The sequence below is a fragment of the Pararge aegeria genome, chromosome 5 (assembly GCF_905163445.1).
Source record: "Pararge aegeria chromosome 5, ilParAegt1.1, whole genome shotgun sequence".
Classification (NCBI taxonomy): Eukaryota; Metazoa; Arthropoda; class Insecta; order Lepidoptera; family Nymphalidae; genus Pararge; species Pararge aegeria.
The window spans coordinates 11,190,112-11,204,186 of record NC_053184.1 but is presented as its reverse complement, the minus strand read 5'-3'; positions in this window follow the sequence as shown (position 1 = coordinate 11,204,186).

Genomic DNA, 14,075 nt, shown 5'->3' with positions numbered 1-14,075 from the left:
ATGTGTAAGTCGATGTTGTATATTAAATCTATATTATCTTTATCTGGTTGTTTTGTATAAGAAAAAAAAACCCGTCAAATTTAGTCCCGATGAGTAATTCTTATCAGCCTTTTCTAGATCTTAAGTGTTTATCAGTGTATAGTCATGATAACACAGCAAAGTCATATTATCAAGTACCCAATGTGCAAAATTGATTAAATTAAACAAAGGCTTTATTTAATAAACTGAAAATATTTAGATTCTACACTTTTTTGCCAGATTCCTTTATGCAGTCTTACCTATTATGATGACCTACCAGACTGCCTAGCATGTGTATTATTAGCTAGCTATTGCCCGCGTTCTTCGTACGCGTTTATTACGGTTTTTTTATAAATGCCGAGGGAACAGTTTATTCTCAGATGTTATGGTATAAAACTTAGCTTATGTTACTCTCTATTCTTCCAAGTAACTATGCCAAAAATCATGTTGATGGGTTGCTTTGTCCGGGCGTGAAGGAAGGACAAACAAACTCATTTATAATATTAGTAAGGATGGACAGCTAGTTCGCAACATTGACGTCTTTTACGGTCTGTTATCAGTAGTAAAGACTGATATCATTTCACATTGGTTGGGGTTGGTATGTCTTCGAGATTAAAAGTCGCCAAAAAATTAAGTTTAAAAAAGAGAATCTCCGGCAGTGCAGTAGTTCTAAGCTCCACTAGGTGTAATCCAAGCCTATACCTCCCACTTCTACCTCTTTAATGTCCATTGAGGTCGAAGTGCTTTCGAAACGAAAGGGTGTTGGTTAACTAATCGCTTAATGAAGTCCATTTGATTCCGACAAAAGCAATCAAAATGCTTGGCGTAAAAAGAATTAGCAGCGGCTCCCGTCGATTGACCTTAGAACCTGATACCAAACTGCTATTTAACATGCGTACCTACTAATGATACTTAACTATTGTACGTGTCTATAATGCTGAATACATATTAAGAGTAGCGCTCATCAGTTACAACCCGAGAGAGTACAATAAAAAAAATAGTCAAAATTCGAAGGAGTTCCGTTGTCATAACGAAACGTGCGTGAAAAGAATAGAGAGTAAGATTTTTATCTTCTGCCTATGCTAGCCGTGCTGCTCGGTGTTAGAAAGCAGAAAGTTTGTAGATATATGCTTCTTTGATTTATTTTTATTCTACTACAAGTCTGCCATTGATTGCAATCTCTAGTGGTGGTAAGTGATGCAGTCTACGATGGTAGCGGGCTAACCTGTTTGGGATAGGTATTTGAATCGGATTCTACGTGGCATCGTACCACAACGTTTGGCGGTGTGTCTTTGTCGGTAGGTTGGTAACTAGGCCCCAGCCGAAGCTTCCCACCAGACTAAATTTTTTCTTTAATTATGAATTCCAAAATAGCCCCCGTCGGGTATCGAACCAACAACTCCACTACACATATAACACCATTGCGCTAGGAAGGTCCTCAAACCTTCGCTCTAGAGCAACAATTGAATTGGAAAAAATCCGGACCTAGTAAGGAAGTTTTGAAGAATGATTGAATAAGTAGGCAAGTACTATTATTGGCTATTGTGTATTATGAATTCTTGCTAAGTGTAGGTAGGCATGCTACACGCCCAGCATTCCGATTGCTCCACTTGTTAGTATTCAGGTTACTAATGTTGGTTAACTAATGCCAACAATAAACAATAATTACTGCTACTCTGAAGCAAAATACTCTATTCGTTCAGTCTCACTTGTCTAGGGTAGATACCTAAATAATGTTTAAAATATAAAAAAATATTTACCTAGGAAGTTAGGTTGTCTTTAGTAATACTATATCTTAAGCTAACTAAATATCCTTTAACGGTGAAGGAAAACGTGCATGCTTGAGAGTTCTCCATATTATAGGTATTCTACCAATCCGCACTTGGCCAGCGTAGTGAACTATGGTCTAACCCCTTCTCATTCTGAGGGAAGAAATGGTCCAGTCGTCTTTGAGCACCCAATTATAGGCACGTGAGGCTTAACACCTTCACTTTAGGTTGTTGAACACAGTTGAAAGTTTCAGGACGAGTTTCTCGCATGCCCTGCTTATTCTTGCCCTGTTTATAGGCGATTGGTTTTCCATCTGTTCGATCCGTCAATTATTTCTGTAAAAAAAAAAACCACGGATCGCTTTAGTCACGTAAATTTATTTAACTGCGTCGCACCGTGTTGGTACGTAGGAGGCCTAGTTGGACATGTAGATACGGCGTGTTTTCCCTCTGCTGGATAACGACTACACCCACATCCAATGTAACCATTGATTGAATCACGAAATGCTGACGTGGCGGTTTAAGTTGTGAAACAGAGTCGAGAACATTTTAGATTATTTCCATTTAAGGTGATGCTTAGGTTTGGCTTTCTACTATTTATCAAGACTTGATTAAATGGCTTGTAAAATGGATGCAATAGCCAGACCCTTTCCTTGTACATACAATATATTTTGCACTGAATAACCTTTATAACCATAAAACTTTATTAATGCAAAAATATGTTTGAAGAAGAAGAAACACTTAATGGCACGTATAACAAAGGAAAAGAAATAGTAGCTTACAGTAAAACAATGTAGCATGTAAATGTTGTTTGTTTGTTTACTAACTAAGCAACCAGTCGAGCAACCTTGATTTTTGGCATAGAGTTAGTTGAAAGGACGGAGAGTAACATAGACATACTTTTTTAACCAGGAAATCGAACGTTTCCCTCTGGATAAGAAACGAGATAAACACGGACGAAGTTGGTAAGCGAGCAACAAATAGTAAGCCATATGTAGAGATATCGACTGCAGAAATAATAATTAATCCGTAGGTATTTTTGTCCCTTGATTTTTCCAGACCCTGTGCATAGTTTTTTATGTAGGCCTTAATAAATTATGCGCAGGACACACAGATATTATAAGCTGACTAAGCGCAGCGTGATGCCGTTGCATTCAAATTTCCTACAGCATGTATGGAAATGAGACACATTTTAAAATTCATCAATTGCAAGTTTGTGGTATGAATCGGACGTTTATCACCTCGTTTCTCTTCGTTACTTGCGCCATAGGCGGCCTACATATAACGCAGAAGGATAATTTACTTATATACAGTGGCGTACACAGGGTTTTTGACCAGGGTATGCATAAAAAAGGAAGATGGCATAAAATTGAATGTGCATGTATGGCACATGAGGAAAGGGCAATGTCAGATAGTAATTATTATTTCCTGAAGAAGCACGAAAGGATCCTCGAGAATCGCCCTAGTCCACCACTCTGGCTTAGTGCGTATTGGTGGACTTTACAGACCTCTCATGTATGCAGGTTTCATCACGATGTTTTCCTTCACCTTTAACAAATAACTTAGAAAAGTTATAGGTGCGTGCTGGGATTCAAACTCGCCCACCTGATAGTGAAGTCGAAATCCTACCTACTGGGCTACCACCACTTCAACCATACCATACTACCACTAAACCCCAAATCCCTGAGCGGCAGCGTTATCGGGGGGCCGAGCGATAGCACTGCAATCACCAATCTGCACGCCGAGCATGATTATTGGCGTAACCTTGTAATATAAAAACTGATTAGGTAAACAACGTCAATCCAAGTAAACTGGCTCATACCTACTGTTACCTTTAACTGACCTACCGAAGATTAGTACCAAAGTTTAGTGTAGTTGAAAGTACGTACTATACCTAATATTAAATACTTGTGTACACCAGGGTCCAGGGCCTTGGTCGCAGTTAGAGGCGACAGTTATGAATTGCTGCTGCCTTATTTATTAACTGTTCTAAAAAGTTGCAAACACGCTTTCTTAATATACCTATATCACAAAATTAGAAAATTCCGGTTGTAAAAACTTATGCAGATGACAGCAGACCAGGAATTAACAACTGCAGCTTTTATCCAGTATTGCTACGATTTGCACCACGTGATATCTTATATTATACTTAACTAGCTGACCCGTGCAACTTCGTTGCACCAAATCGGTTATTACCGGAAAACACGATTAAAATGACATTTTCTAAAAATGAATCCTAGCTAGATCGATTTATCGCCCCCGAAACCCCCTGTATACTAAATTTTATGAAATTCGTTGGAGCCGATTCCGAGATTCCAATTATATATGTACAAGAATTGCTCGTTTAAAGATATAAGATATTTAAAGCTAAAGAGTTTGTTTGTTTGTTAACTTGAAAGCGATGATCTCAGGAACTCCTGGTTTTTTTTTATTTTATTTTATTTCGATTCTTTCAGTGTTGAATATCCCATTCATAGAGCAAGGCTATTATAGGCTATACCTTACCTGGATGCTAGATAGGTTTATCATCACGTTAAGAACAATAGTAGCATGCTGCCTAGTAGCGCTTCTGTTTAGCGTTACGATACCGCTTCTTAATCTTATTGAAATATGAGAATTATCTCTTAACGAGAACCCACTACCTTCATACCACTACCTACTTATAACTTAACTGGTTACTGGTATAACAGGCTCTAAAATTGTAGAACAAATTCTAATTCAAGTTCAATTTTTTTTTATTTATGTAGCCCTTAACAGAGGCACTTATGAAGCGTTCGTACATTTAACATTTTGACACTAATGTTAGGTGATGGTGATAACTGCATATTTTGTTAACTTAAAACTAAAGCTAAGAGGGTTCCAAATGCGACCTGAGTCTTGTTATCACGATCTCACAGTTGAGTTAATGTTTAGCTATGAAGTTAGAGCATTTCATACCCAAGCTTTTTTATCATACATGTAATCCTTGATATTATAATATGATTTTTCTATAAGCTTACGTTTTATATAAACTTTGAACTTATTGATAGACATTTTAAGGACATACACTACATATTAAGCAATATTTACACTGTAATACAATTTTAATTTTGACGCGATTAGCGCAGTGGGCAGCGACCCTGCTTTTTGAGTCCAAGGCCGTGGGTTTGATTGTCACAACTAGAAAATGTTTGCATGATGAACATGAATGTTTTTCAGCGTCCGAGTGTTTATATGTAGAAAGTAAATATTTATGTATATTATTCATAAAAAAAATTATCAGTCATCTTAGTACCCATAACTCAAGATACGCTTACTTTGGGGCTTATGGCGGCGATGTGTATATTGGCGTAGAATATTAAGTCGCAGAATAATACTGTTTTATAATCAGGTACATATTATCGTGCACTGATGTACATAATAATATCAACTGCAATAATACTTAGGTGTAACCAATTAACCTTATCTTTGCTGTTCAAACTTAAAGAAGCTATTTAATTACTTATTTCTGAAACATTTACTTCGCTCCAAGGCTGGGGGAGTGTGGGATAGTATCCAATTTCGACGAAACCTGATTCTTGTGGAGAATAATGCGGAAGCTCGCAGGTAAGTGGGTACCTACCTACATCGTTCCGCTCTGCTTGTTAGGTGACAAATCATCGCTGACCTTAGCAGCCACCTCGATCTAAGATTAGCAACGGTTCATTATCGTCATTATTAAGATTTTCCTAGCGAGCGTCCGAGAATTTCCAAGGTAACTACGGTTTTAGAATTTTTCAATCAATACTCCCTATGTGGTTATAAGAAAAAGCATATATATAACAACCGGCTAAGTTTGTTGTGGGCTTCTTCTTAGACCAGGGCGCGTTTAGAACCCTCGTAGTTTTAAGTTGACGGATTTATTTATCGCCATCAACTCACTCCTATGTCACATTTTACATGTTATGTACACATCAAAAGTGCCATCTATGTGCCCATTTTAATGAAGAAATATTTGACTTTGACTTTGACTTTGACTTTGACTTTGCTCTTTGGTACTTTTATCCAATTATGTAGATACTAGATAGGTGTATCATCATTTTAAAGTCCCACTGCTAGGAAGATAAGTAAGAGCTGAGATTCATCACGCTGCTTCAATGAGGTATGGGAAACTTTTTAGTGATTTTTATACTCACATTCTACCGCTTTCGGACTTCTCCGAGGGACATGGTTGAAACAATAAGATATTCTAACTCCGGACTGAATTAAAAATTTCTTGCCAGATAAACCTATACCTAAGCTCGCAACCTTTCAGGCTCAACGTGACAAGAATCAAACCAAGAATCTTACGATCCGCAGGCAATTATAAAAGGCACGTATACTTATTTAGACACTTTAATTTAACTAAAAAAGTGTTGAAAAATCTTACTACCGATACTCATAACAGCTCCCTCCATCGCCCGCTGATAACTCTGAGTCTTCCTATGTGGCCCATAGTAAGAAACCACGTTTCAGACCCCCGCATCTTTGAAAGGCTTTGGTTTTCAGGCACTGAGGGATTTTGGATTACACATATCACGAAGTTTTCCGAACGCTGTCCATACGAGTTGGATTTCTCTGGGATCTTTTATCTTACACAATGTAAAATTATAAAAACACGTTACCAATAGCAGTCTTTGATGTAGTTATAAAACTACCTTATCATCAAAGATAAATTAAAAAGCTACGCATAAGCGTTGTCATTAAACGATCCTGAACATTGAGCGAGAAGACAAATCAGCTTACTGCTAAACTACAGGCGAAAATTGTTGCGATGCTTAGTCGCAAACTTTCTTGTTACTTTTATGCCCGTTTTCACTAACGACAAATAAAGCAATGCCTAAATAAGTAACGCCTAATCTAAGGAGATTTCTAGGCATAATCAACTATCCACCAATAGTTATCACTTAAGAGTTGGTGAACCGTTATTTTTCTATAGACATCGCATAAATTATTAGGCGATTCAATTAACGCGATGCCTAGGGTTAGTGAAAACTGGCAATAATGACACGATCCAAATTATTAACATACGGACATAATGGCACAATAAATAATGGTATGTTAAAGAAGCTTTAGAATTTATGCAATCCGAGGTAGTTTACTAGTGTCTGTAATTTAAATATTACCTACGAAGTAGGTACCTACCCATCTTCTACATTCTACCTACTTCTAAAACTAGATTAATTTGACAGCCCTGATCAGAGACCATGTCTAGTTATGATAAGGTAGGTAGGCACTAACCGTTCCTAATTCGTAGAGTCATTCACCCGAGAGATGTTCTTATTATAAACATCACGTAGTAATGGTTGACGCCTGTTAGCGTCATTCTTTAAGTTCCGTACCACTATACCCTTTACAAAGAATGTTTTTGTAATAATATTTATAAAACTAATTTTCGGACCAAGCAGATGGCACCTGAGAGTAAATTTAAAACCATTTACTATAAACAGGTCAACTCTTACCAGGGCTAACCAGCCCACCGCCCTCCGTAGGTATATACTGAAATTTTACTCACAAGCTAAACAATGGATACAGTGTAGTGTAATGTAGTAATGGCGTCTACTCTAGTCTAAGATGAGAAATAAACAATGAATGAATGAATGAATTAATGAATATTCTTTTATTGCACACCACAAAAAGTACATAAAAAAGGAAAGTTTAACAAAACAACGTATACAATTTGGCGGCCTTAATATTTATAGGTTTCCCTAAATGTTTCTATAGTTGGTGAGAAATGTATTTGTTTTTATATGGAGGCTGAAATTATTACAGAAATTACAGTTTGACGTACTGAAGATTTCAAGCTATTTAAAGCATACCTGAGGCGTAGAAGTTAAGCCACATGTGCCAATTACACCGGCCCTGCAGACCGGAACAACGCAATGCTACTTGGCTATAGAAAATATAGTCCCTCGCACAATCAATAACAAATTGTGTAATAATCTTAGAATTTTAACTATCGTGAGTAGTTTATTTTTACAACTACACAGGGTTAAATAAAAATTACTGGAAAGCTCTCGGCCTGTAATTGTTTAGATTCAAACTAATTCAAAAATTCAAAACAAATCAAAATTCATTTATTTCAAGTAGGCCTCATATAAGCACTTTTGAAACGTCATGTCTTTCTGTTTGTAGTGACTCTACCACCGGTTCGGAAGACAGATTCTACCGAGAAGAAGCCGGCAAGAAACTCAGCAGTTGCTATTTTCCAACATCAAAAATTTACATTTTAACATTCATTTTTCTATCTTGTGAGAGATGAAAGCGGAGCCGGATGCTTCCAAGCAACCTTTTCATTAAGAAATTCATCAATTGTATACTAACCAGAACCTCGCTGTAATGATTGTGTTTTAACTTTAAATTTATTCTTTAAATTTCTGCATTGGCAGGTCCAAAATTTCCTTAGGAATCATAATATAAAAGCTTATACTCAATCCAACAAATAACTTCTGTACCTTTCGCAGACGATATGCAGATGTCACTAATTTATGACCATTTCTTGTAAGTCGACTGTTTAATCCACTTTTTGTTTATAATAACTCGATTTTTTTTTTAACTCGATCGTTTATGGAATATTCAATATTCATTATTTTAAATGGATAGATACTCTACTTGTTACCACTCTGTAATCGGTTAATTACTCTGTAATTATTTATTTTTGGAATGAAATAAATTAATATTGAATTTTGAAAATTCTTATTAAATTCCTGTGTGAGCGCAGGAAAGTTCCCAGTTGTGGGACAGTTAATACTAATGGGCTTTGGATGTAGGAGCGATAGATCGATCTGACGCCAGATTGGCGCAACCCTTTCTGAGTTTTGGACTCAGAAAGGGTTGCGCCAATCTGGGTTGCGTGGGTTCGATTCCCGCAACTGGAAATTTTTTGATGAACATGTATGTTTTTCAGTGTCTGGCTGTTTATTTGTTATTATAAGTATTTATGCATATTATTCATAAAAATATTAATCAGTCATCTTAACACAAGCTACGCTTACGCCAAAGTAAGCGTAGTGTGTGTTATACACATAAATTACGTATAAATTGTCGCAGTATTTTTATTTATTTATTTATTTATCTTTTTCTTAAACGTCCAACAATAAATAGGTATAAACCAACTTTACGTTCGTTATAATGACCCTCAATGAAGACTAATGGAATTTCAAAGAGTTTCCCGTTAGAAAGTGACGTCGCAGTGACGGTGTCAACGACTCAACCATGCATAATGGGTAATGGCTTATCGAATTCATACACTACAGTTTAAGCTCCGGTTTCCGTCCACTTGCCGCCTGTTCGGTAGCTGGCTTGCCATCCAAGGTCAAGAGATGTATCTAGACACGCGCGTTTTTGAAGTGACATCTTTAGGCGCCTTGAGCACTTTTTGGGTGAACAAAAATCATGTAACTCGCGTCATCGTCATCGCACGATTTTCATGAGCTATATGTATACCTACTGTGTATATTTGTACATAGATTTAGTTTTTACTTATTATCGACTGTTCCCAAAGACTGCACCACGTGTTTTTTCCTTGTACTATTCAGTATTCGCGTCATCGTCATCGCACGCTTTCCATGAGCTATATGTATACCTACTGTGTATACTTATTTGTACATAGATTTAGTTTTTAGGTACTTATTATCGGCTGTTCCCAAAGACTGCCACACGTGTTTTTTTTCCTTGTACTATTCAGTATTCGCGTCATCGTCATCGCACGCTTTCCATGAGCTATATGTATACCTACTGTATATACTTATTTGTACATAGATTTAGTTTTTAGGTACTTATTATCGGCTGTTCCCAAAGACTGCCCCACGTGTTTTTTTTCCTCGTACTATTCACCAATATATGGTGTTAATTTAATTTTATTTTATTTTTATTATATTGGAAAACCAACAGTTGCAAATACTAAGTAGTTAACAAATTGGTTGACTTAAAACTAATAACAAGTTTCCACAGATAAGTTTAATATAAACAAGGGTACCTGGTAGAACGCAGCAAAAATGCAGCAAACTATAACTACCTAGGTATATAAAAATTAAGTTTACCTAGCATACAACAGTTTATCTATTAAGTTGCGACGTACATTATTCATATTACCCCATAAAAAAAAAACATTTTCGGGGTCAAGAAGGCGAGAGACACGGATTAAAAATTAATGAAATTTGTTCTTAGTTTTAGTTAAGGGTACTTGCAGAATCTTTTTATGCGTAGGTAATCGTGAGGGTACAATAAAATCTAACTTAGTAAGTAATTCCGGACTATCTTTGACCCTCTAACAATGTTAAGTTAGAGACAAACATCAGCAATGTTTCTACGGATATGAAGGGGTAAAAGTTATAAGTCCGAACATGATAGTTCGTAGGAAGTTTTAGGAAGGTGAAATTTTTGCTTAAGGAATCTGATTGGATATTTTATTGGAAGAGTTAAGATTCAGTAGCGCGTGAATTGAAATGTGTTTTAAAAGTACAACTACCTTATTTTTTTTATACAATCTCTCTGGGGGTAAGTGATGATAGATTCAAAACTATTAGGATATAACGGTTATAATAAATCTAGACTCAAAACCAGTTTCTTCGAGTCGCGCACCAGAACGCTTAGTCACTTAGCGGCCTGTATTTACCGGTAGGGTTTGTAACTAGCCACGGCCGAAGCCATTCATCAGACCACACCAGAGAAAATGCAGAAATTTTAAATTTCTCAATTCTCACCGCCGGATCAGTTTCACGTAAATACGTGATCTGGTTAGGTAGGTACCTTACACGCAAAAATTACCTCTGATTTTAAGAGAAAAACATGTATAATATCTATTATCTAATATTAGCATATCCACCCATCCTTGAATTTTACATCGAGATGGGTAGCTATTTTGCATCCTTTGTCATCACTATGAACCGATTACCAGCGTATTAAAAAGCCCCGGCCTTTTCGCTACTAGGCAGCTGGTGCCATGCCTTTGAGAACTTCATGGAGAACTCCCAGTCATGCATGTTCCAAGTAAGAAAAGAGAGTAGGTTATATTTAGGCAATAAGTAACTTTAATAAAATTCTTAAGAGTCTAGAAAAAGTTCGTAGGTAGGTAATTTCATACCATTCAGTTTCAATTGTTAGTTGAGTAGGTACCAACGTACTTACCTATTTTAAAATCAGCAATTCGTATATCAGGCACTCAGGTCTTCAAAAGGAAATGCATTCCGGGATAACGATTCTTAAATGGAATCTGATTTAAAATTCCTCACACGATAATCGCTGCAAAAACGAAGCAATTCTCTTGACAGCCTGCATTGTTCGCAAGCCCCTATGTAGGTACAATACGTACATACATACATTGTATCGTAAAGATTTAAGTAGACACTAGAATAATATACAATTTGTACCTTATTGTATACATAGATCTTATTCTACAATAATTACCTAGGTAGATACCTAACTAGGTAATGTGTTATATAAATAGAAGTCGGTAGGTATTCAAGGTCAGTGTCAATTAGTTATTTGTGATGTACTTATCTTATATATATATTTCTTGTGTGCGTGTGTATGTCACTGAACTCCTAGACGCCTGGACCGATTTGAATGAATTTTTTGGTATACATTTGGGTGGAACCCTGGATGGTTTAGATTCACAAATTAGCCCGACAGATGGCGCTGGGGTCCGCTAGTGTATTATAAAATAATAGTAAAACCATACCTAGTTTGAACAGCTCAATTAACAGAAATTAGCTGGCTTATGTAAGTGGCGACTGGCGCATCATGTTATTCTAAAAATTGCGTCATAGACCGTTTTAACTTGGATAATATCATTTAGTAGTACTAAGTAGAGCTGTCTGTGACAGAGCTCATCTGGAGAAGTATTACCGCCTTCTTATTTGTGCATTGTTTGACAGCCGACTGGCGCAGTGGGCAGCGACCCTGCTTTCTGAGTACAAGGCTGTGGGCTCGATTCCCGCAACTGGAATATGTTTGTGCGATGAACATGAATGTTATGCAGAGTTTGATTGTTTATCTGTATATTATACGTATTTATTTATTTTATTCATAAAAATATTTACTTACTTATGGGCTGGGTTGTGATGTGTAGCAGTGGCGTGCACAGAGGGTATGCAAAGGGTATACCCTCTATATGCACGCCACTGTTGTGAAGTATATTTATTATTCTATTCCTGAGTCGCTTCCTCATTACTGAGGATCGTATTTCCTTACTGATAACGCCCGCTTCATTATCTTTCTCCATATCCTCCGATGCGCCGCCACATGATAAGCAGTGGAGTGCTTCCCTCACCTGGTCCGTCCGTCCGTATGGCCTCTTTTGATCTTCCCTGTAAGCATCAGCTTTTCTTTACTGCTCGAGTCTTTCCTGGCTATATGACTGGAGTACTCAAGTGTTTTCCGCAGACATATGTTGGATAGTCGAAGCACGCCCAGCGTTTCTAATATGGTCCTGTGCTTCACCCAGGTTCAGCATTCGTTTCCAGCACAACATCGATCCTCTTCCGGTCAGTGACCTTAACAGTCACTCAACCTCTGGTGTTTTTGCGCAAAAGCAATGAGGGTTAGGAGGTTATATCAATCATCCACAGCCCATTAATGCCCCACTGACGGCTCGTCTCTTTTACGATAGACGGTTTGAGAAAATAGACCCACCACGCTGTTCGAATGCGTTTGGTGGACTCCACATGCTTTTGAGAATATTACGAAGAACTCACAAGAACTCAGGTTTCCTCGCAATGATTTAATTCACCGTTGAAGCCAGTGATATTTTATTTAAAACGCACATAACTTAGAAAAGTTAGAGGTGAGTGCTGGGATGCGAACTCGATCCCCATATATTAAAGTCTATGTCCTACCCACTTAGCTATCACTCAGTGGCGTGCAATTCATACCTGCAAAAAAGCACTGCATACCCAAATTATTTGATATAAGTCGTATTGGAGGGATTTTTTCCATTTTATGCCATGTACCTACTTTATGCATACTCTGGTCAAAAACCACGCCACTGCTATTACTGCTTCCACACTTCTATCTAAACATTGTTGCCTATGACACTTAAGGATATGGAAATCCACTTAAGCGTAATAGGGCTCTAAGAGAGACTGGCGTAATTTCTTGATATCAGAAGATGATTATCAAGTTTCCATACAGGCTACTGATTGAATTAATTATCTACCACCTATTTCTTTCCGGACTATAAAAACCAGTTAACGCCATAAGATAGCCTACGAATAGCAGTTCACACGCTATAGCAGATATCATTTATAAATGGGTTAAAAGATGAGGAGTTGGATAAGGCCATCGTGAATCATTCATTAAAACGTCTGATTGTTTACGTAGTTGACAACAGTTGAGTATATACCTAATGAGGTCGCCAGTTCCGTCTGTTAAATCATTTACTTCTGCACACCTATTAAAGCGCCTAACTACAAGCGTAATAGAATGACTGCTTGTCTCACGACCTATTAGCCTCAGACTGTAATCCTAAGTCTGGATGATATGTCAGAATAAATAAATATACTAAGACACACATCGACATCTAACCCCGAACTAAGCGTAGCTTGTGTAATGGGTACTAAGATTAATGATTAATATTTATATGAATAATATACATAAATACTTAGAATATACATATAAACACCCAGACACTGAAAAACATTCATGCTCATCACACAAACATTTTCCAGTAGTGGGAATCGAACCCACGGCCTTAGACTCAGACAGCAGGGTCGCTGCCCAATCGGCCGTCAACGCATTAGGGTCGACGACGTAAATAAATAAAGAAATAAAATAATATTATAAAAAAATTATTGACAGTCTGATTTATTTATTTCAAATATTCTTAAAAATAATGTCAAAAACTTTCAATAGGTTCTTAACATCTGCGTGAAATTGGTTGCTCAGTAACGTATTGGTGGTAAACACTCCATATCGAATTTGCCTTATGTATAGGGTCGGCAGCACATAGGTCAAAAAAGTTTCGAGAAAGTTAGATAAGGTCATCGACCATTAGGAGCTAGACAAACTAATTAGTCTACGCTATTACCCGCGTTCGTCGCCGCCTTTATTACGGTGTTTACCAAATCGGGGGAACCGTTTGTTTTCCAGGGATAAAATACCTATTTTACTCTGTATTCTTTCAACTAACTCTAGACTAAAAAACAAGTTTATAAGTTGCTTACTTAATCCGAGAAGAAAGGACAAACAAACACACTTTCGCATTTATAATATTAATCAGGTACTTCCTTATTAATATTATAAATGTGAGAGGGTTAGGGTTAAGATCGGCACACCCCGCTGTCAGGCAGA